Source organism: Apium graveolens, chromosome 3, assembly GCF_009905375.1.
Source record: "Apium graveolens cultivar Ventura chromosome 3, ASM990537v1, whole genome shotgun sequence".
In the NCBI taxonomy this organism is placed as follows: Eukaryota; Viridiplantae; Streptophyta; class Magnoliopsida; order Apiales; family Apiaceae; genus Apium; species Apium graveolens.
In genome coordinates, this window is record NC_133649.1 from 170,434,562 (window position 1) to 170,460,870 (window position 26,309).

At 30.4% G+C, this 26,309-nt stretch overlaps 1 long non-coding RNA gene and 1 other non-coding gene across 2 annotated transcripts; both read right to left on the reverse strand.

The window, feature by feature from the left end:
• Positions 1-3,755: 3,755 nt before the first annotated feature.
• LOC141712930 (uncharacterized) lies at positions 3,756-4,733 on the reverse strand. The gene is made up of 2 exons (XR_012571731.1): positions 4,251-4,733; positions 3,756-4,154 (listed from the first exon to the last, which is right to left on the reverse strand). It is a non-coding gene; the product is annotated as an uncharacterized LOC141712930 (long non-coding RNA).
• Positions 4,734-9,694: 4,961 nt separating this feature from the next.
• LOC141715964 (small nucleolar RNA R71) lies at positions 9,695-9,801 on the reverse strand. The gene has a single exon (XR_012572702.1). It is a non-coding gene; the product is annotated as a small nucleolar RNA R71 (small nucleolar RNA).
• Positions 9,802-26,309: the final 16,508 nt, after the last annotated feature.

The following is a 26,309-nucleotide window of genomic DNA, read 5'->3' on the forward strand; positions in this document are numbered from 1 at the left end:
TAAATTCAACTATCGGCGACTGCAACAAAAACTTCCATCCTATACATGTTCTGAATCCCCACAAAATGATGTGAGTGATGTATTAAAATTCAATATGTTTTTTTCCAAATTACCTCAAAAGCACAATCTAGAAAAAAAAAAGGAAACACAGCCAGAATATTCTCAACATAATTGACAGCCATTTTAAGTTGATATTCTCTTCCTGCATTTTTTTGCATAATAAGAAAACCAAAAAGAGAGTCTAAACTTGCTATAGATAGACACAAAGTGCGGCTGGTAATTTATTGCTATTGATGTAAATGAACTCATATAAAATACTTTTATATATTAAAAGTACAAAATTTTAAAAAGAAGAGTGATGTACATATTTTCTAATCAACAACATAAATTTCATACCTCTAAATAATGCAAATTAAAAAACATTTACACATCCTTTTACACTAACAATAAGATATATTAATATATAATACAATTTGGCCTACAAATCAGTTTCATCTATGCTACAAAGTAATATGATAGACTGACAAAATACAAGTTAAATAAATTGCTAGCTTGGTCAGTGACTACATAAATATTTTTTTTAAACAACATAAAGTATATTAAATTCAATTTCATCTTCGCTTAAAATAAATTACATCAACTACAATCATGTAAATGCACAACATTTAACAATTTCAAGTTAGGATCAGAAGCATTTCAGTAAACCTGATTTGAGCATTTAGTCAAACACGATATATGTGAACTCTCAAGTCTCAAATTAAAAACTCCAAGAACTCTTCATCAGAATGCAACATTACTTAAAAATCAAGTTTTATATTTCCGCTATTAATCTCACATTCATCAATATGCAAAACTCAATCCAGAAAAACATAAAAGCATATAGTTTGTATTACAAAAACACATACCTCCATTGACAATTTTGTAAACACTGCTGCATAATTCATCAATATATCATAATTTACTGTACAAATCAAAACAAATCTAAGTAAGGCTATTTATACAAACATATAAAATCAATCTCGATACCAATAAAAATAGAAAAAGAAGAAGAGAGAGATAAAGAGTGAGATGTTAGATATTTAAATTTTTAGAATAGAAAACGGATTAACAACAAAACATAATATAGAGCATTAATCAATACTTTAAAATGGATTAACAACAAAACATAATACAGAGCGTTAATCAATACAAAAAACAAAATAACAACAAAAACATAGAAATAATTAAAAACTCCATAAGAAATTTAATCAAACAGTTGGTTTGTGAACTGTGTGTAAGATTAAAACTGAGAAATCTCTTTATCTCACATTCATTATCCTGCAAAACACAAAATTAAAACATGATTAGATAAAAATCAAACATGATTAGATAAAACTTGAAATTGGAGTTTATAAAGAGAAAAAAGTATGAGAGATCTATAACCTGCAAAAAATAGAGTAGTAAAATTATGAAAATCATATTAGAACATATAATCTAATGAGATTTGTATAATGTAATTGATATTAGGTATTGACGAAGAATGTATACGATACGTGAGTGATGATGTCTCATGTTCGATTGATTGTGTTGCTTTCACAAATGAAACCTGGTGAAAATTCGTAGAACGCATGTAATTTGCAAAAAGAAAGAGAGACTAATGAGATTCTTTGATTTGAAATTTTAGAAAATAAAACTGATTGATTATACATACGCTTGAAATTGTGTAAGTGTATGTATCTTTATAATTTAATTGCACAAATCAAGGAAAATATGAATTAGTGATAGTTTCTATAGATAAGTAATTTGAAATTCAAAAATTAACCAACTATTAATTATTTTTCATAGATAGATTGATTTTGAAATTTAAAAATAGGTAAATAGTAATTAAGATGGGTCAATTGAAGCTAATTGGATAGTCATGAATATAGCAAAATGTATAGGATTTGGGTCATGGGTAATTTTTTTACTCATGGGTAAATTATAGAGTAGTTATTAAGATATATAGATATGTGCTATTGAAAAAATAACTATTGTATTAACTAATTCTCTATCATGGCTACCAAATTATAAACATAGCAGAAAAAAAATTAAACACATTAATTTTTCAAGAAAGAATAATTCTATAGATCCAAAATTGGTATTCAAAATAAATCCAAAATGCTACATGTCTTGGTCTAATCGACCACCTACAAATTAATTAATAATAGTAAATCCTCTACCTTCACATAAATTACACCAATAAAAAAACTCAAGTTATCAAGTTGAATATCATATTATTTGTGATCAAAATTTGATATTCAATTTGATACTTCGCACATAACCGGATATATATAAACGCAAATGAGTGGAAATATATAACCTATTAAAAATATTAAAAATTTAAAATTATAAAATATTTAATAGTTGTAATTAAATTAATTATGATAAAAGACAATTATTTTCGTTATATATGATATTAGAAATGTGATAATTAGATAAATATACATTTTTAAGTTTTTTTACAACCACAATTACATAATAGGAGGAATGTTAACATAAATTAAAAGAGAAGTTTATTAAATAAAAAAGTAATTAATATAAAAAATATGAACAAACTTTGACTTCATGAATAGTTCAGATAGAAAATTTTAGCCGACACGTTTAGCTAATCTTTCGGTCATTCAAAAGTTAATGTGGCTAAACAAACTCTGAACAACGCAAACTCACCGTTCAGTTCAAATTTACTCATTCACTTTTATCAAATGGGCCCTAAATAAGCTATTTTTTGGAAGAGAAATGCTTGGTTTGCCAAATTTTTGCCCCAAAAAACTTTACCAAATGCTGATATGTCATATAGTAGACGACAATTTTCCTAAAGATAATATGAGACTCCGCTTGTATGAATATGCGCCGACAAATTAAAACATGTATTTATCAAATCATTTGATAAAAAAATTGGGAATTTTTTTTTGGAGAATCTAGTACTACTTCTTTTATAATTACCAATATTAAACTAGAATATTATTAAAAATAGCATTCAGATTTGGTTGGTAATGAAAAAAATCGAATTCTTATTTAAACAAATGATCTTAAATGTCATTTATTAAAAAATCAATAAAATTAATAATATTTACAACATTACATTCATCACAATTCACAATGACTTTGAGTTAAATTCTCTTGACATAAGACGATGAGCCAACAAAATGGTTGAGCTCTTGTAATTTTTTATTTGAGGGCAGGAATTTGATCCTACTGCACGTAGTGTGATCAACTAGAAAAAAAAAAGTTATCTATATATACGACGCAAAAAAAACGATATAAATGATAACGTCCACATGTCACGGTGTTGCAGACAACTAAAAATATCGAAAAAATTATGTAAATTTAATAATGTAAAAATTGGACCTAAATATAACCCAAGTAGATACATATATAGTCCAATTTATTAGTGAAAAACACGAAGTCATCGAAACACATTCAGCTCAATCCGAAAGCAATCGGAAATAATCCATTTTAAAATTGCATCCCTTTGCCTTTTAGTATCTAACATTTTAAAAATGTTAGATGACTTGAAACTTGACCTAGTTACAAATCTCTCATTTATTCGGTGGGTCAACATATATTCAAAATCAAAAAATATGTTAACACGTTCTAAAACAAAATTTAAATAAATATAATTTTATTAAAAATACTATAAAAACGAAAAGTGATTTTATTGTCGGTTGGTTAACACATTTATCATATTGATGAATATGAAATAATACATAAATATTTAAACTTCATTAATCTCAATCTCGAATAAAATTTATTATTTTTATAATTTATATAAAATAAAAAAAATGCAAATGTTATTATTAGCCCATGCATCGGATTATAGGCTAGTACGAATTATTTACCAAAACCTCCTCAAAACAATCCTATTTATTAAGATCGAATCTTTTGTAAACAATCCTATTTAGAGCAATAATTTATGCCGAACGATAATTTACTAATCAAGTTACAAGGTTAGAGACTTAGAGGTCTTTTAACATTAAGTTGAAGTTTGACAGATTATGGAGATCAGCTTGTCGAAAAACGACTAGTCTCTAACTCTCTGTGAAGCTCAAATACTGATTCGAACTCGAACTCTGAAATCAAGCTCAAACATACTCAATAGGCGCCGAGGGTTTGTGGATTTATCAAGTATATCGCCTCTGCACCAAAAAGAAAGTAAACTATGTCACCATATATCACTCCAATAACGAAAGAATCCAAGTGATATTAACAAACAAATAATGCTTAGTTCATACGGTTAATATAGAGTTTCACCAATTGAATAATGTTAATCTAAAGAATTAAAATATTTACGTAAATCAAATCAATAAACAACAGATGCACACAAAAACAAAATGTAAATAACCAAAAAAGGGGAAAAGAAAAGCCCTCAGATCTCATAGCATTAGTAAATCATCAACAGTGTAATAATCAAATAGGATTCATCAAAAGCGTTTACTCTTCGCCCCTGATCAAGAACAAAGTGCCCAGTGTGTGCTCTTTTTGTGATTTTTTATTTTTCCGGCAAAGAGTAAAAACAGATGATTATCAACCACAAGATATCACTGCTCAATATATTATGATTTTCCATCATTGGGCACTTGAAGAATTCACAAAATCAAAATATCAATAAACTTAGATGTATAGAATATGTTATTAACAGAGTTATATGTGGAAGGGAAAGCTGCAGGGAGAGTTGAAAATGGGTGGGTATATCTATCTAGGGTTTTAAAGAGGAGTGTGTGTATGCTTTGGACATTATTGTGATGGGCCTGGGTCTGGGCCTTGTGTAGCTACTAAATATTCATCACAATTGGGCTTTTGCCGTTTTTGTTATGGCAAAAATCTACGTCAGTTAATGAGTTAAATTATAGGCAGTTTGTTTAACCATAACATTTAAAATTGGGTTTTAATTTTAATTAGAATAATGCTAGAGATCACAAATTGATATTCAAAATGATTAATAAATATCATGTATTGTGGTATAATTAGCAATAAAGTAATTAATAATAGTGAATGATAAAAAAAAAATTAAATTGTCAAGTCACGAATAATATAGTATTGAGCATGGTTGGATAATTTAAGTGGTTAAAAATTTATCCTCTGTCGATCCAAGTCCTGGGTTTCACCTCCGAAAATTTATTACAAATTGTAAGGCTATAAGTCATATTTGTAAAAAAAAAAATATTATTTGGTACAAAATTTTCGTACTAATTTTGATATGTTTAGCTCTGATCTTTCAATAAACTAGAATTTGTTATAAAGTTACAAATAACCTACAACTCTAAATCAATAATTAGTTAAGTTACATTTCTGGATAATTGTTTTATTTTTGTAAGTTTTATTTCATATGTTAATTAATTTATAAATTACATATAATAATGAAATTACATGAACAAATACTCAATTGGAATTCAACTTTTTATTTTTAAAATATTTTAAGTTGTATTTTTTTTTAAATTAATCCAAATAATTCTTCTACTATCTATTAGAGTTTGTACGTGAAAGAGAGTATGTTTGATTCGTCACTGTTACAAACATCAATTATATTATTAAAGTAAAAATTTCACATATTCTAAAATTTAGAAATTAATTTATAAATTCTATTTTTTTATTATTATTATAATTTATAAAAAATATATATATTTAATTGACATTTTGGAAAAAAATATCTTATAAAACCGAAAGAAATTATTTTTAAAAAACAATTTATAATAAACCATGCATTACATGTGTACAAAACTGTCATATCTGGCAGTGCAAGTACAACTGTAGCACATGGGATTTTCTGAAAAATAATTAATATTTTTAAATTTACAATTTTCCCCTCGTATTACCGTGACCTGATTAGAATATATTATTTTATGTGATACTCCCTCTGTCCCGGTAAGTTGTTTACGTGCACTGTTTGCACGTATTTCAAAATTTCAATAAAGTATAGTTTCATAATATTTTTTTTTAAAAAAAATTCTGAATAAAAGTTTAAACATGAAACTTTTTTTCAGAAATTTTTTTAAAAATAAATATTATGAAAGTATACTTTAAACAGTATTGAAAACGGTGCCGAAAAGTAATGTAAACAATTTAGTGAGGGAGGAGTATTTTTCATATACAACCTTCTGCTCAACGTTGCACCTCCTTCACTTCCTGCCCGAAATTTTAAGATGACCGGATGAAATTCTTCCCTTTAGTAATTATATATATATATATTTTTGAAGTCCTTTAGTAATTATATATAACTTGAAAAGTTCTGTTTTGCAAATCGGGTGTAGCTGCGTCCATGGAATAATTTTCTAAGATGATCGAGGCACGTTGTTCATCAAAACAACGTTGCAACAAGCAGTAGCGTGGTGTAGGTAAACATTATGCAATTATTGAGTCCAAATAAAGTTATAGAAGGGGTAAATATAACTCTTTAGTTCTAAGTACTTTTCTTGCGGAAAACAAACTCGAAACCGAATGTAATGGATAGTAAAACGAAGACAAATAAGTTTCCAAGGTAGATTTTATTTACTCAACAATAAAACCTTGAAACGAACGTATACATACATTTATGAAAAAAATAACTACTAGAATACACACAAAATTCTCACTACAAAAGCACTTAACCAACTTTCAATATAGTATCTAAATGTGTAAGGTTTGATTTATGTGTAATAAATTCTACTATGAATATACTCTCACGATGAAGGCCTCACTCAAAATACACATTTCTCAAAAATCTTTTTTAAAACTTAAGTCCCATTTTTACGTCTTGTCCAATTATATATAGGTTGTCGTGATGATTGTATGACTAAGAATGGACTTGATGAGGTGATATAGTGTTAGCCCGTAATAACTGTAAAGGGGTTGAATACAGTTAATGCAATCAATTCGATATTATTTCAACAGAATCAATATTTTTTATATTAACATATAAAAACTGATCACAAACGTACTCTCTCGAAAGGATGAACAAATATTATTGATAGCTTCTAGGTTATGCGAATGATATAACAATGTTCGCAATGCTTATAGCATGAACTTAATATGTGCATTATATAGAGCACAGCTACACAATGTATAAGGAATCATATTCTATTAACAACAAGGAAACCTATTACAATGATTCTGAGATAAAGTCATTCACCGCCTTGAATTCCTGTCTTCCTTCTTCTCTTGGAATATTTACTGAACTGACAAGTTCTGATGACATCATCTGCTGATCATCAAGTACTGATATAAGTACTGATGACGTCACTCTTCAGTAAATGCTGATATAAGTCCTGATATGAACTTCTGATAATTTCTGCTGATATCATCAATTATATCTAACAATCTCCCCCAACTTGTGTATTATGGCAATATGTACAAGTTCCAATTGATGATGTCAAAACTATCTAAATACATAAATCAAGTAATCATATTCATTCTTACTTGAGTGAATATCAAACTTTACTCTTCATTCTGAACTCTAACACAGTCTGGAAAATCTTCAAGAAACTTCCTCAGCAGATTCTCTTCCATTACATCCAAACACCATTGCATCCTCTGTTTATGTTCCCTCAGTTCATCTGTTGATTCATCATTCTGATAGATGGTGTTATGTGGCATTTATGTCCACTTGGAATGCTCTATAAAGGCTTGAATTGGTGTTTTGTACTCAAGTTATTTATGTTTTTGATGTATTTTTGTAGTGTTTTGCATTTCAGGCATATATCAGGAATCTAGGTGATTTAACATTGTTTTGATGTTAAATTGGTGTTAGGAAGGTGTCATGAAGATCGCTTGTGCAAAGACCGTCAGGAACCAGCAATTAAAGAGAAGTAAAATTAGAAGTTTTTCCGGAAGGACGGCGCGCCCGCGCTAGGCTAGCGCGCGGTCGCGACAAAAGTATAGAAGGTCAGCGCGCCCGCGCTGATGAAGCACGCGGTCGCGCCATGTCGGGATGAAAGAATTCTGATTCTCTTACAATTCTGATTTATGGGCTTCTAATCTGCATGGGCTGTTATATAATGACAACTTAAGATCGTTTTTCAAAGAGGAGACATAACAGAGCTTAAGGAGAGATCGACAAGAAGACCTATAGCACAATTCAATAAAGGCGAAGAAGACCTAGTTTATTCTTGTGATTCTTTGTTCTAAGTTGTAATCTTGGATGCTCGTTTCTTATTTTGTTGAACCTATACTCTTGTTACGTACTTGATTTATTATTTATTCAGTATAAAGACTATGTTTATTATACCATGTTTCCATCGGAACCCACGTTGATGATGAGTCCGATTATGGGCTAATCGTTATCGTGGGGTTCTAGCGGATTTACTTATGAATTTCTTTAGTTAATTTATTTCGATACCTTAGTGTGTGGTGATTGTATGATAACCTAGTATTGGTTGTACTTATTCATCTTAAAAGCGTCGCAAACTTATAAGATAGCGTGTTAATCTCTATTGAAGCGAAAGGGAATATAGGGGTTTAGAACTTACCATGCTAGCATAGGTTCATGTATTTGTTATGCACGATTCGTAGGTAATTTTAACCATCTTACTTGCCCTATGTAATCATGATAGATAACTTGTGCATTAAACCGTTATATTGTCAAATTCTATAGACATATAGGGTCTCAATATAATCGGCATCTATTCATCTTCTATCTCTTTTATGGATATCTGATAGTAGGGTATTCGTACAACGAAAGTTGGCGTTTACTAGTTTCGTGTTATATGATTAGTGTCATCACCATTGCATGCGAAGGTTGAGAACAAAAAGGCTATTGAATGAAGAAGTAATGAAGTTAGAAACCCATGTTTATGTCATATAGTTAATCACTCCTTTCAATCTTTTAGTTAATTTTCTTTAGTATAATATCTTAGTTAATCATAGTTATAAACAATCTCAAATTTTTATTTGTCTTAGCATTGAATAATAACCATACCATTGTTGCATAAGTGCATTGATTGAAATTAACCTAAACCAGTCTCTGTGGGAACGAACTAGAATTGATTCTATATTACTTGCGATCGCGTATACTTGTGTGAATATTAGCGCGTATTTTCGTCCTAACAAGTTTTTGGCGCCGCTGCCGGGGACTCGGTGTTAATTTTTAGTTTATGTGTTTGTCATCAGTGGTCGTTAAAGTTCATTGATTCGGACATTGTTACTTACTTATTTCCTTGTCGTGTTTCAGGTACTCTAGCGAGCGTGTATGCATACGCGTTCTCAATCTCGTAAGAGAACACTGGATCAAGCTGAGGAAGAAGTTGTAATAGCTAAGGAAGTTTTTGAAGAAGTTCTTGTTGAGAAGAAAGTTGAAGAAGAAGCTCTTATTATAATGAGAGAACCAGAAGCGAATATGAAGGCTTTGATGGATTACTCTCAGCCGAAGATTAATGATATTTAGTTGCGCATTGTCCGACCAGCCATCTCGACTAACACCTTTGAGATCAAGTCGAGCACGATTCAGATGATACAGATTTCAGTTCAGTTTGGGGGTTCTCCGACAGAAGACCCCAACATGCACATTAGAGATTTCATCGATATCTACGACACTTTCAAGTTCAATGGAGTTTCTGAAGATGCTATTAAGTTGAGACTTTTCCCATTCTCTCTACGGGATAAAGCTAAGTGCTGGTTATATTCTCTACCACCAGGGTCTATCACCAAATGGGAGGATCTTGCTCAAAAGTTCCTAACTAAATTCTTTCCTATGGCGAAGACTGCTGCAATCAGAAACACACTTACTGAATTTGCTCAGCAATCTGGAGGATCTTTATGTGAGACTTGGGATCGCTACAAAGAGATGCTTAGAAAGTGTCCTCACCAGGGAATTCCTGACTAGATGATCATTAACTGCTTTTATAATGGATTGGGTGCTACTTCTAGACCCATGCTTGATGCAGCATCAGGAGGAGCCTTATGGGCTAAACGCTAAGATGAAGCTTATGAACTGATTGAGCTGATGGCTGCCAATGAATACCAAAACCCAACTCAGAGACTACGTCAGGGCAAGGTAGCAGGAATTATGGAGGTAGATGCAGCTACTACTATAGCTGCTCAGCTTAAGGCTTTGACGATGAAGGTGGATTCTTTGGCTAATTATGGAGTTAATCAGATCACTAGTGTTTGTGAGCTTTGTGCTGGTGCCCATGAGACGAAGCAGTGTGCTATTTCTAGTGAATCGCTCAGTTCGTGAGCAACTTTCAGAGGTCACAGCAACCAGTTCCAGCCACCTATCATCCCAACAACCACAATAATCCTAACTTCAGCTGGAGCAATACTCAGAATGCGGTTCAGCAGCCTTATCAGCAGTATGCAGCAAAGCAATACAACTCTCCTGGTTTTCAGCAACCCTAATATGCACCAAGACAACAACTCCAGCTGCAACACTCGAATGAAAAATTTGAATTGGAGGAGTTGAGGCTCATGTTCAAGAGCCAAGCGGTTTCTATCAAGACCTTGGAGAATCAAATTGGGCAAATTGCCAATACTTTGCTAAATCGTCAACCTGGTAGACTCCCTAGTGACACTGAAGTGCCAGGAAAGGGGGAAGCTAAGGAGCAGGTTAAGGCAATTACATTGAGGTCTGGGAAGGTTACAAATCCCGAAAAATCTCAAGTTTCGGAAGAAGAAACTGTGGCTGAAGAAAAAGCGCAGAAGAAAGCAGAAGTGGAACCAAGAAAGACTACTGTGGAACATACTCCTCCTTAGGGCAATATAGGAGAGAAACAAATATATCCTCCACCTCATTTTCCTAAGAGGCTGTAGAAGAAAAAGCTGGATAAGCAATTTGAGAAGTTTCTGGAGGTGTTCAAGAAACTTCGTATCAATATACCTTTCGCTGAAGCTCTTGAAGAGATGCCTAGTTATGCGAAGTTTATGAAAGATATTCTCTCTCGGAAAGTGAAGCTTGATGACTTAAAGACAGTTGCTCTTACGGAGGAATACAGTGTTGTATTGCAACAGAAGTTGCCTCTGAAGCTTAAAGATCCTGGAAGCTTCACTATTTCTTGTACCATTGGAAAAGTGTCATTTGAAAAATGCTTATGTGACTTGGGAGCTAGCATCAATCTGATGCCCTTGTCAATCTTCAAGAAGTTGGACTTACCTGATCCAAAGCCTACTTATATGACCTTGCAGTTGGCCGATCGTTTTATTACATATCCACGGGGCATTGTGGAGGATGTCTTGGTCAAGGTGGATAAACTCATCTTTCCTACTGATTTTGTAATTCTTAATTTTGAGGAGGATAAGAAGATTCACATAATCTTGGGAACCATTCCTGGCTACTGGATGAACCTTGATTGATGTGCAGAAGGGTGACCTTACTATACGAGTGCTGGATCAGGATGTGACGTTCAATGTTTTTAATGCCATGAAATTCCCGACTGAAAATGAGGAGTGCTTAAAAGTGGAGTTGGTCGATTCTATGGTTACTTCAGAACTTGATCAAATGCTAAGGTCTGATACCTTAGAGAAGGCCTTGTTAGGGAATTCAGATAGTGAAGATGATGAATGTAATGAACAGTTGCAGTATTTGAATGCTTCTCCTTGGAAGCGAAGGCTAGATATGCCTTTTCAATCTCTTGGATTGGAGGAGTTGAACAAATCTCCAAAGCGCCTCAAGCCATCTATTGAGGAAGCTCCTACACTTGAGTTTAAACCATTGCCTGAACACTTAAGGTTTGCTTTTTTAGGTGATACATCTACTTTTCCTGTTATTATTGCATCTGACCTTTAAGGTAGTGATGAGGAAAAGATTTTAAGAATTCTAAGAGAGTTCAAGTCGGCAATTGGATGGACTATAGCAGATATCAAGGAAATCATCCCTTCTTATTGTATGCATAAAATTCTGCTAGAGGAAGGTAGTAAGCCTACTGTTGAGCAACAAAGAAGGCTTAATCCGATCATGAAAGAAGTTGTGAAGAAAGAAATCCTCAAATGGCTAGATGCAGGGATCATCTATCCCATTTCTAACAGTTCTTGGGTGAGTTCACTGCAGTGTGTGCCGAAGAAATGAGGTATCACAGTTGTTGCTAATGAGAAAAATGAGCTCATTCCTACTCGAACAGTCACGGGGTGGAGAGTTTGCATGAATTATAGGAAGCTAAATAAGGCCACAAGGAAGGATCACTTCCCTCTTCCGGTTATTGATCAGATGTTTGACATATTGGCTGGGCATGAGTACTATTGTCTTCTGGATGGCTATTCTGATTATAATCAGATTTTTATTGCTCTAAAAGATCAGGAAAAGACTACCTTCACTTGTTCGTTTGGTACTTTTGCCTTCAGAAGAGTTTCTTTTGGGTTGTGTAGTGCACCTGCCACATTTCAGAGATGCATGATGGCTATCTTCTCTAACATGATTGGTCCGAATATGGAGGTGTTCATGGACAATTTCTCTGTGTTCGGTGATTCTTTTGACGAGTGCTTGCAGAATCTTGGCGCCGTTCTTAAAAGGGGTGTTAGGCCTCAATGATACTATAGAAGGGGGTTGAATATAGTATCTACAGTCAATTCAATTATAAACACAAGTATGTAACAGAAAAGAAGTTTATTCAATATATCAAACTATGTTACAGTAGGTTTAATCTACTCTCTCAGTGATGTATGATATCACTAAGAACTGATAGGGTTACAATAAATAATATTCTCTTGAATGATAACACTTATAGTGTAAACCCTAATATGTGTTTATATAGTACACAGTTACAAGATATCTCCTAATTGATATGATATGTTCTGTTTCCTAAAATACATCAATCAGAGATTATCTACTATAGTCCTTTAGCTGTACAACTCTCCAAGCATATCTTCTTTTGTTTAATCCAGATCTTCTCATGTAAATCAGCCGCTTTTCATCCCTGAAGTGTATCCGCACTTAAGTTCTGATGTAAGTCTTGATGGCTTAAGTAATACTTTTTGCTTGCACTGTTAATTGAGAAGAAATGGGTAAATCTTGTAAACAAATTAGAAATAATAAAGATTAGCACGAGACATCATAGGTATATTTCTCCGGGATCTTGCACTTCTATTTTATGTTTGTATCTCAAACCTATCGTAGAAGATAAGGTCCAGAAATATAGATACCTTGGAGCCTATTAATGAGAAAAATGATGATGAAGTCAATGTTATACCAGTAGCTACTCGAGCAGCGAGGCTCAGCTTTCTGCCTCCACTGTTGAACGATCCTTCAGAAGGCCAAGTACTACCAACCAAATGAGTATTAAGAGTTGTTCAAAAATTTTGATGAACAGATATTGGTACTCCAACAGCTCCTGATTTTGCAGTCCAGGTTGGAAAACTATGTATTCTCGACTTCTAATTACCTGTGACTGTTGTATGCTTCAGCTGCTCTCTATGCAACTTGAGAAACTAGACATCTAGATAAGCTACATTCTTTAGAGAATTTAATAGATCTCTTTAACTGGTCAGAACATGCCTTAAAGTGCAAAGTGCAATGACAGATTATTTTGTGTCTATATCAATTACAATACAAAAATACATTCAAAAACAAAAACAAAAAATTAATTATAATCATATTTTTTTAGGGAAAAATGAATGAAGACATTATATTCACTTGCCTCTATGAACTTCTTGAATTATCCTGTAACATAAAAACTATACTTAAAGCCTATGATAAGAAGGTGACATGTTATATATTTTGTGCAAAGGCACAAAAGGAACATTTATCAAATATATTTTGATGCAACTTATGGTGATATCCAATTTGTGACCATAAACAATAATATAAATCATTCACACATATAAAGTACACAAACCTGATGAGGTATGTAACTGGGCTGTACCATTTGTTTGGGAGACCAATTTAGTTGTCTTAGTATTTACATAGGGTGGAGAAGTTATGCTTTTTCTCACCCGATCTGAATGAATCGTGTGAAAAATGAGACAATATAGCAGACCATTAGGCGCGGAAGAAGGAGACAATGTTTCATGCATCATTGATCAAAAAATAGGTTAGACACACATACACATAATTCAGCATGATTTTGTAAACACTGCTGTAAACTTTATCAGCACGTCATCATCTCCTGTCATAATAAAAATAAATATAAGTAAATAATAAATATATAAACATATAAAATTTACTTAAAAAACAATACTAATCAGAGATTAGACACACATACACTTAATTCACCACGATCAAAAAATCATGTGCTATGTATTTAGGCATAGGTTAAAAAATCATGCGTCATTAGTCAAAAAACAGGTTAGACACACATACACTGAATTCACCACGATTTTGTAAACACTACTCTAAGTTTTATCAACACATCATCATCTCCTGCCAAAACCAAAACAAATATAAGTAAACAATAAGTATATGAACATATAAAATCAATATAAATAACAATACTAAAATCACGAAAACAGAGATTGAAAAGATGAACATAATTACTAACCTGTAGAGCACGTATAACCTGTAAAAAGAGAGAGAAGAATGAGATTCAGAGATTAGAAATTTATGTAAATAAGAAAATTGATTCATTCATCTTGATAAAATTAGGTACATGTTTATATCTTTATATTATATCCTATATATAATTAGAGTAAGGGGGTTTTGGTGGTATGGTTTGGTCGTCATATTGGTTGCACTTGGTAAGATGTAATTGGGTTGCACATGCTAAAGTGTAGGTATACAGTTATATTTATTTCATTAATTCAATTATCTATATATTCTTAAAGTGTACTTCTTAATTTACCCATTTTCCAAATGGGTAAAGTTTTTTACCCATTACCCATATTAAGTATTAAATCACTAGATCCATGGATATATCCACAAAACTTACCCAATGGGTAAATAAATTTACCCATCCATGGATCTAGTGATTTAATACTTAATATGGGTTATGGGTAAAAAAATTTACCCATGACCCATATTAAGTACAAAATTTATATATCCATGGATATATCCATATAAGTTTACCCATTTTTTTACCCATCAACACACTAAACATGAATTTTTTTTGAATTTTAAAATTTACACATCTTATCTAAGGAAAGATTTGCATGATTTTCTCACATCTGTTACAACACTAATTCAATGATAATTATTGGTTTCCTTATTCTCTCTCATTCTCTCTCTATATATTCTTAATGACTACTCCTTAATTTACCCAATGGGTAAAAAAAATTACCAATGACCCATTTTGCATATAAAAGTAGAGATCTATGGATTATCCACCAATAACCCATTTACTAACCAAGTGTGCACACTACTCTACTTATTCCAGATCCACTATTTCGGCAACTAATCAAGAAATTTACTAATCCTTATTGGTTATATTTTGAATTTCAAATTTCTTATCAAAATAATCACTAATTAATATCTTCCTTAATTTTTCCTTTCATTTGAATTAGATAGATATATAGATATAAACACGTACCCAGTTTCATCATGATGAATGAACCGATTTTCTTCTTTATACAAATTTCTAATCTTTGAATCTCATTTTTTTCTCTCTTTTTGCAGGTTATATGTGCTATACAAATCTTTATCTTTATTATATTTAATATATGAATGCAACACAATGAATCGAACGGGTTAGTAATTATGTCCCATCTCATCTTCTTTTCCAATTTTTCTTTTCCTTCATCTTTTCAATCTCCGTGTTTCGTGATTTTAGTATTGTTAATTGTATTTATTTTATATGTTTATATGCTTATTGTTCACTTATATTTATTTTAGTTTTGGCAGGAGATAATGATGTGTTGATAAAGTTTAGAGTAGTGTTTACAAAATCGTGGTGAATTCATTGTATGTCTAACCTGTTTTTGATCAATGATGCATGATTTCGAATTTCATATCTCTGTATCGAAGTGGTTAGTTATACTATTTTCTCAGGATTTCGAATTTCGTTAACAATCTTATGGTGTTTGCAGGCCATTAATTGATAAACATCTTTCAATTCTTGAAATTATTATTAATCTTGATTTTTTTTTTGCTAAATTATTAATCTTGGTTTTTACAACTAATATTCTTACTTCTCTTATTTGCCATTTTTGCAGACGTATCCTCTATTTAGCTAAACCATCGTGACCTCTGATCTGTATTTTATATGCCTTTTATTATGTTGCAGGTTGTGTTATTGAACCATGGTTATTTTATACAATTAAGTGTTTGCACTTTCAGTTTATATGTTAGTGCTTATAAATTGCAAAAACTAAAGAGAATATGTTATTGCTAATCTTTTTGTATGCACATATCCATGACAATCTCTAATTATATAATTTCGATATGAATTTTGTATAAATTTAATTCTTTTGACAGGTTGTATTACAAAAACGAGCCAGTTTGAAAGAATAAAGTGGAAGGCCTTCAGCTTTAAAGGTTAATTCTTTAACCAAAACACTAAAGAATGCATGTTATTATAAATTTATTTTTATACACGTATCTGGTTCTTACTTCCACTTTATGTTCAATTGTGGCACATTCTTTTGAAACTATAACTCTTGAGAATTCAGTGTGATCAAGAGCCCTCATCTTTTCGATATAGCTCCATGATGACAATATCTACATGTGAGTAAAAAGTACTTGAATGGTATGTAGCAGGAGGCGAGGAAGTTACAGATAAAAATGTAGCGGCGAAAAATCTGAAAAGTTTAACGTATTTTCATGTATAATTATTTTATACCTTCTTTTTTAGTTTTACAATCCCTGGATAGAAGCGCACAAATGTCTTATTAAGTGGTCAGGTTCAAAGTTGCACTTGTGTCAAAATGGACCAAAAAGATGAATTCAAACTTACGCTACTATAGATCGTGAGTTTCCTATTTATGTTACTTTTGGAAATAAAATCCACTTCAAGATTAGTTTTTTATAGAGTAACTACTTTTATAGATATGTCAATGTAGTTAAACTGAACATGTGTATATTTTTCTAGAACATAATTTATATATGTGCAATACCCTTAATTAGCCCAGCTTGTATTTCTTCGAAGAGGCATCAAATATATAACTTTATGTTTCCAAGAAGAAAGATTATCTACAACATTGACAAACAAGTTGTTTTATCTACTTATTAGCTTTAAAGGGTGCTAAGGCTGCAAATTCCAGTATATAAGCTGCAAACTCAACATTGGGTGAATCTTGTTATTCTTATTATACAGTGAATTGTGAAAATTTGGTACTCAGAATCATGACCAAAGTAGCTACACAATTTGTGATAATATCTAAAGGGATTGTGGATTCTTCCATTTTTGATTAAATGGCTCCTGCAAAAAACTTGAATTGGTATTGAACAGTTTATAAGAAGTCAAATTGCCAGCATCTGCTGTTCCAAAATATCCTTCAGCTATGATATAAGGATAATCTTTTGAAAGTTGATCGTTAACATTATCTATTGCCTTCTCAATATTTTTAAAGGTGTTTTCGCCACCTTTATTGATGTATTTTTTTAACTTGCAGGCAGTAATGGACTTCTGAGATTCTTTATACTGTAGATCATGGATTATGAAAAGAAATCCAACAATAGTTAAACATGCAGGGATAATAAATGGGTGAAAACAGGCTATGAATGGCTTAAAAATTGGATGACAATCGTTCAACTTAGTCCATATCGGTTAGAAGATGAGTTCGGCTTTTCTTACTTATTATTTGATATCCCTTATACAATTATAAATGTGTATAACACATGGTATGAGCTGAACCCTTTACAGCAAGTAAATTCAACAGGACGGTCTGCTCTGCGAAAGGTGAGAATATTTCTATCAATATTTTGAAATTCTGAATTTTTTTTGTAATGAAAAAGTAAGAGGTGCTGATATATTTTATACAACTTCTTTTGATTTTGAAAAAAACTACTTGAAGCTTCAACCCTGTATCGTAATGATGGACCCACTATCATATATTGTTGTCTAAGAAATTTGCACCTACATTATCTATTAAATGGTTGGTTGATAAATTTTTGGATTTATTCAGTAGGAAAAGAAATGAGATCAAAGATCATGGTCAGTGCAAGTGTATCCCCATATGTATTTATAGCACTGCTGAGATTTTTTTTTGTATTCCTATTACTGTATAAGAAGTAAAAGAACAAAGAATAATATATCATCTCACCAAGAGACTGAAAGAGGCACCCACATAATTGAGGTTACTTGACTTTGAAGATAATTTAGTTACAGAAAACCAAGTGGATTCTTTAGATTTTCTCTCAGTAAGGTACAAAACCATGATATGTTATTTTCTTTTAGAAAAAGGTCTGAATGTACATGATCTGGTATGTGTAGGTAATCTAACACCATGTGAGACTGTGCTTGATGAAATGGCTAAGTAACTATATCATCATAAAAAAGGTATGATATCTTTTAAATGATGTATTTTATGTGTCAATAAATATGCACCTTTTGCACATATAGATTCTTGAAACGACAGTAATACATTAATTTTCTATTATATTTTATTAATCTTGGTAGGAACAAATTATTATAATTGTGTTTTTCCAGAGCATTTTAGTGACATTACTTGATTCACTAATATGATGCTTTTCTAGAAATAGTATGGTTGACGTATTTTTTGCCACAATTTATTTATTTTATGAATTTACTTATGTATTAATAAATATGAACGGTAATATTGAATATATTCTTGAGCATTATTCCGAAAACTTAAAAACTATGTATCTGTAAACTGACGCCTTTCTTTTTGCAGGTAATCCACCATGGGATGGGATGATGTTGGCTAATAATTCAGTGCAGAGGCTGATGATCAATTTTCTCAGTTCTATTCTATATATCCAAGCATATGTATCAGTTTGGTAGTGTTTTTTATATGCACCATAGCTTCTTTACTGCGTTGGTAGTTACCAAACCTAGTAGTCTGTTTCAAGTTTTAGTTAAGCATTTGATGCCTTAAATTAGTAGTAGAAATTTCTTATGTAATTATACCTGATGTACTAATATTTTCCTTGCTGTGGGTTTGAGATCTTTGTATATTAATATCTTATGTTTATCATTTTCTTTTCATGAGGAGAAAAGTAAAAGCAGTGACAATCAAGAAAACATTCTTTATAATAAATTCTGGTAATTAAAAATATATATATATATATAGATATATATTCTTAAATGAATAATTAAATGGATTTGATTTTAATTATGATCGAAATATTTAACCAATTACGTATTTCTCTTTTTTATGTAACTAACTCATGTTATTACTTTTTATGCACATTGTTTATTTTGTGAAATTAGTCTAAGAATTAAAATAATAAAAAATATATATTATTTTAAAAGAAGTCATCTATAAATATAATAAACTAAAGTTTTTACAATAATTTCAATTTTAAAATACGGTGGTGTTTTACATGCATTCAATAAAGTTGATTTTGTTTTCAAAAATTAAATGAAATAAAGTTGACTTTGTTAAATATTTATTAAAAAATACTTAAATAATCCATATTTTTTAATTTCATTGATTCCATCTCTTTAAGTAAAATATAATATCATAATTAAATTATGTCCACTTTTTTATTGGTACAATTTTTAATAATATTTGATTTGTTTAAACAAAATATGTGATTTGACATATGGTAAAATAATATTCTACAGTTATTTTGATTTTATTTGAGTGCACTTCTCTTTGTTTATGTATATATATGGAGGTGAATGTGTTTTAATATTTTTAGGCTTTTCTTGAATGTTTTTGGTTGAACAAAGTAAATTTAATCTTGTAGAGAAGATGTGTTAATGTAGTAAATAAATATGTAATAAACAAGAACACAATCTTTTCAAAACTCACTTAATTTTTATATTAAAAATCAAGAATGTTTTGCTACCAATCTTTTCCAATCATCTGTTTTCCTCTAATACGCCTTTTTAAATAATCAATCTTTAATCCATTTTCCTGAAATATCCTTGCGGAAATGATATCACTATCATCCATTGTAAATAAAAGTGTATCTCTTTCGCACAAATGAAATATCCTTAACACATATCCAAGGCAGTTAAAATATTCATTTGCCGAGTTGTATGAAACGAAAGATTCATGCCCTTCAAACGAGATTTTCATTATTTTCATGAGCTTTTCACTGTATTTGTACCGCATCAAACTTGGTACAACCTTGCAAAAAATAATAAATAATGCAATATTTACAGATTACACTTAAAAACACAAACACAAAACAAACACACAAACATATATACTCTATTATATATACAGCCTTTTCGATTAAATCGCATAAAAAACTACTTATAAAACCTCCACATACTAGAGTATCTTTAGAGACGATTTTCAGAAATGATTTTGGCGCAAACAAGTTTCCTGCCACAAAAAATAAAATAATTTATAAGTTTGTAATATTGTAGAATATCCGTAATTGAATCAATTTAAATATAGAATTTAAAGTAGTTAATTTATCACATTACCTCTATCAAGATCTTTCTCATAAACATCATGTTTATAGATGCAAACATTCACATTGTTCACATTTTCAATATCATTATGCATCTTGTACATCACTATAGAATCATCAATTCCAGGTCCTGTGTCTGATACAAAATCAGACCAGCCTTTCCCAAATCTGCAATGGCCTCCAACCCTCTCCACCTCACATTTTCATTCCTTAGTGGTGAACCTCAGACTGACAGAGTTTTCATGTTTGAAGTTTTTGTAGAAATTTTCTGTTCCTGACTTCATTGTCTGTCATATATGCAAAAATTTGTTCAGGTATCCAGCATATGCACACTGGTATTAAAGTATGAATGCGACCTGATATGGAAAATAATTACAAATAAATCTTACCAGATCAATCCCATCACCTTGCAAGTCTGCACTATTTTCGCTAATACGGTAAACTTCAATTTTGTAAAGAAAACCATCATAAACTAATATAGCAACAGATTTCTGAAACTGAATGTTTCCATAGAAAACCATGAATTCTTCGTCTTTCCATTCCGGTTTATTTAACATCCACTCATTTGGTTCTATCGTCGGGTAGTTTATCTCAGTTGCCGCTTCCTTATATATCTTGACATTAAAGACCTCATCTCCATGATAATCAAATAAAACAAGATTATATATCATAATTCTATAAAACTCCATAAAGCGAGTAAGACGATATATTTTTCTGATTTCTGAATCATATCGAGCACGCCATTTATGTGTTTTACAATATATCTTCAAACCGGTTGGAATTCTTCCACCACAAACACTTTTAAAATCCTCTGGCACTCTCTGATCAAGTACCATTAAATCAAATACATTTAAAAATAAACTACAGTTTGACACTATATAAATTAACGCTGTAAAATATACACTTACAAAGTGCCTAAAATCAGAGACTTCTACATTTGCTGCCAGAAAGCTACATATACTCTCTTCATTATATGTTCAGTTGGTATTATGTTAATGTACATAAATAAATACAGTATATACATTCTAGGTTAAATTTTTACCTAAATTGAATTTGACATTCTTCGCTCTAGAACTGGATCATTTCTTCATTTGTAATTACATAATAAATTTGTTCCAATAAATATAAAGCACGTTATTTTACTTAGATATTACATGCATGAGATACAAATCAAAGATTTTACAAGAACACTACATGTATAGGATATAAAACTTGAGAATTACATGAATTTGAGTAAGTAATGTTCTTAAATTCTATATAACATTAATCGATTAAGTTAAGGTGTGTATACTTTAAAACTCTATCAATCAAGCAATATAATCTCAAATTCTAACACTTGTTCATGGTTTCATTGCATATATATACTGTATGAAAGCAAGATAAACTATAGACAAAGAATCGATTCATACCTCCATTGTAGAGAAAGAGTTTAATTCTACCGAGAGTGTTGTCTCCTTGGTGAAAAGAAGTTACTTTTTACTTGAAGAAGTTGAGAATCTCAAAGTCACAGTAGTTTTCTTATCTGGATTTCTTTTAAGACAAGACTTTGATTTTATGTGGGCTTCTTTTAAGACAGGAGTTTAACATATCCCAAAACCAACTAATTTGGGTTGTTTGGGTTTTTTAATTCTTTTGATATTTTCTCCTTTTTTATAATTTTTACAAAATAGTGTTACATATTATGTTTTAATATAAGTGGGTTTTTGTATTATTTTGATTTTAAAATAAAATATTGCAATAAATTATACGTTATGTAATATTTATTGGATTTTTTAAAAAAGTATTTGATTAAAAAAAATATTTACTCAGTTTTGTTGTTCGGATTATTAAAATATTGACTACTAAAAACGTAAAAGAGTAATGTTAAAATATGAGTTAAGAGACTTTTAATTGGTTAAAATGTGAGAGAAAGAAAACTAAAATAAAATACTGAGATTTAACGTTAAACTATAATATCAATTTTATATTTCAAAATAAACGGAACCTAAATAACTGTAATAAATAAATTAAATAAAACTAGAAGATAACCGTTTATGTTATAAAAATTACAAACTTCGTGAAAAAATTCAAAATTCAAGAAATTTGGAGCGCGCATAGCGCGGGCAAAAAGTCCCTAGTACTATTATAGTACTATTATAACAGCTACTAACTTCTATAACAAACACAAGTAACTAATTAAAAAATTGAACTATAAATATATGTTTTTAAATGATATTAAGTAATAATAAAAGTATTATATATTATATATATATGTATAATACAAGTAACAATTATCTTCCTAACAGAAAAAAGTAACAATTATCTTAATAAAAATAAATATAGGTAACAATTAAGAAATTATTTGTTAATCGTGTTAAAATAGTATTATTTTACAAAAAATCGAAAAAGTGTAAGTTTGATTTAAAATATTTTTGAAAGATAAGTTCATTTTCATTTTATAAAACAATAAACACATTTAGATTATATTAGGTATAAATGTTACATGATCAATCCTATAAAATATTAAAACGATGAAGAAATATAATAATAATAATAAAACTATTATAATTTAAAATTGAAATGCAAATCTAATAAAAAAATATTATATACTAATTTTTATCATAAAAAATACGAAAAAAAATTAGAATATATTTTGGTATAAATATTACAGGCGTTTGGTTTCAATTTGTAAAAAAAGAAAAGTTACGGATTGTCTTTAAAAAAAATTATTGATATAAGTAACAACAAGTAATTAATTAAGAAATTGAAATATAGTTATATATTCTTAAATGTTATAAAATTAAATTTAAAGGGTTATATAAAATACAAGCAATAATTATCTTAATAAAAATAAATATAAGTACGAATCAACAAATCATTTGGTAATATCATTTTTTTAAAAAAAATGGAATGTGTAAGTTTGATTAAAAATATTTTTGAATAGATAATTTTAATTTTTATCTTATAAAATAAGTAACACAGATAGATTGTATTTAGGTATAAATATTATATTTGTTTTGCCTTTAACAAAATATTTTTGAATAGATAATTTTAGCTTTTATCTTATAAAATAAGTAACACAGTTAGATTGTATTTATGTATAAATATTATATGTGTTTTGCTTTAATGGGAATCACGGACTTTTAAAAAATTTAAGAAAATGGACTTTTAAAAATTTGAAAAAAATATAATAATAATAAGAATAATAAATTATTACAATTTAAAATTGAAATAAAAATCTAATAATATATATTTAAAAGTACTATGACAATTAAGTGTAAAGTATTTTTTCCCAAAATCATTACTGGAACTGAAAAATTATAAAATATTATTACAAATACCGAGAAATGCAAATCCCAAACAACTTTCTAATTTTTGATCAAACTCCACAAGATTAAGAGAATATATATATAAATAAAAAAATAATTACCTAAACATATTATATGATATGATTAAAATATTATATTTATAAATTTATAATGTGAAAAAATATCATACAATGGAAGAAATAAAATATATTATAACACATATATTATATTTAGGTCATCAATTTCAAATATAATAATACAATAATAACTAAATATTTAAATACAAAAAATTCAATTTTTGGAAAATACATTATTCATGAAAACATAAAATATATAAAAAAAATGATTGGTCAACATGATTAACAATGTCATTTCATATTAAAATCATATAAAATTAGCCCACCCCTACCACAAAAGATAATTTTCACACAAAACTCTAATTGTTTCTAATACATTTATAATATGTAAGTATTGATGATAAAGAGAAATTAATTAAAGTTAAAATATTATAATATATCAAATTATTAATGTAATTAAAAAAATAATACATAAATAAATATAAATTCCAAAGAAAATATTAATATGTAGAGAATAAAATTAACAAAACGGAAAAATGTAACATTTAAAATATTATATACTACATGGCATTTAGAACAGTTTATGCAGATCTTTAGGGTGCACAATGGAAAACAAGATAATGGATTTATTTAAATAAGGGGTACATAAAGAAAAGTTTGGTTACCATAGGTTCAAAAATAAGGTACAATAATACAGCAGGGTTAAACAAAGGAAAAACTGGAAAATATCCCCTTATCTACCCCTAACTTCTAACAACTACTACTATAAAGTTCCGAAATACAACATAACAAATGAAAAGGGGATCCCGGCATCTGACCAAGTATCCCAAAGCCTACTGGCGCTGAAAAACAACAACTACCGGCTCAACCAACAATCCTGTCTAATCATCCAGAATATCTCTCAACACAACCAACATCCAGTGAATAATCTTATGCAGCCTCCGGGCCTCAGCATCAGTATCACTAGTGGATGGTCCCTCATCCAATCTCCTCCGGGCAACCTGCTCCACCATCTTAACCCGAACTCGCCACTCATCATCCATAACTGAAGTGCTCTGTCTAGTCTCTCGAGCTAGCCTATCCACCAAAGCTGCCAACTCAGGAATACGGGAGTAAACAAAGTCTCGGTCCTGGGCTAACTTGCCACCAACACTGGCAGGTACAGTCTTAGGCATCCCAGACTCTGACTCAGGGTCAGGGTCTCTGAATCTGGCCTCAAGGGTGAAATCTGTATAGGGATCTCACTACTCTCAGAAGGGTCCTCCTCTGGGTCCGAACTAACATACACAGGCTCCTCTGGAGAGGGTGGAATGGAGTCCACTGGGGTACCGGTCAAACTAATCTCTGAATCTGAGTCACTACCACTACTGGGATCTTGAGAGAAAACACAAAACAGCAATCAAGAAATAATGTTAGGGTTAAATAAAGCTTCCAGCTAACTCACACCCCAACTCTAGTTTCCACTTTCACTATTACACACTTTCGTTAGACTATACCTAATAGTCTAACTCAACTCTATATAAGTCGAACTCTCTCGCGATATAAATATACCCAAAATACCCTTTTTAATCCTAACTTGTCTCAGGGACTAGATCCCGTAGCTCTGATACCAACTTGTGACACCCTCAATCTCGGGGTTAGGAAATGAGGACCCACATACCTTTAATCTAATAACTAAATAAGCATAAACCCCGATTAGCTACCAACAGAATCAAACAAGATAAAGTATGAGAGATGTTTGTTAAAGAACTATCTCAGAACAACTCCTGATATCAAAGAGATCAGTAATTGAAGCCAAGTCAAAGATCTACAACTGCTTAAATTCTGATGTGTATACAGACTGAAGCTGTTATCAAACCTTGAGGATGGTAAAGCTACAAGGACTATAAGTTGTAGTTATCTAGTCAAATTTTTATGCATTTATACTTAATATTTTTGACATCATCAAATATTTTTTAAACTTGTATATTATGCTAATTTACAAGTTGGGGGGGATTGTTAGATATATTTGATAATGTCATGACTAATATGATTTGTGTTTAGTTTTCAGATCTTACTTAACAGGATAAATCAATACTTAACTGGAAATCAGTACTTATACTGAAGTCAGAACTTAAGTTGTCAGAACTTAAGTTATCAGGAGATATTTATCAGGAGATAATATCAGGACTTAAGGAGACTTTCAGATAAGGAAGGCGGCTGATTGAAAGGAAAGAAGATCAAGACAAACGCAAGAAGAGATATACATGAAGAAGGAATTCTATGAAGAATAGAATACTTGTGATATATTTGATATATTTTAGGAAGCAGAATTATATTCCATATCAATTAGAATTTATCTTGTTACTGTGTAGTATATAAACACAGAGATAGGGTTTACACTATATGTGTTATCATAATCGATGTTATTATTCATTGTAACCCTAGCAGCTCTCATGATAAGTTGTTCATCACTGAGAGAGGACAGTTCCATATTGTAACAGAGTTTATTGTGTTAAATAAAATCTGTTTTTTGTGTTCTTATAATCGATTTGATTGTGATAAACACTGTATTCAACCCCCTTCTACAGTGTGTGAGACCTAACAAGTGGTATCAGAGCAGATATG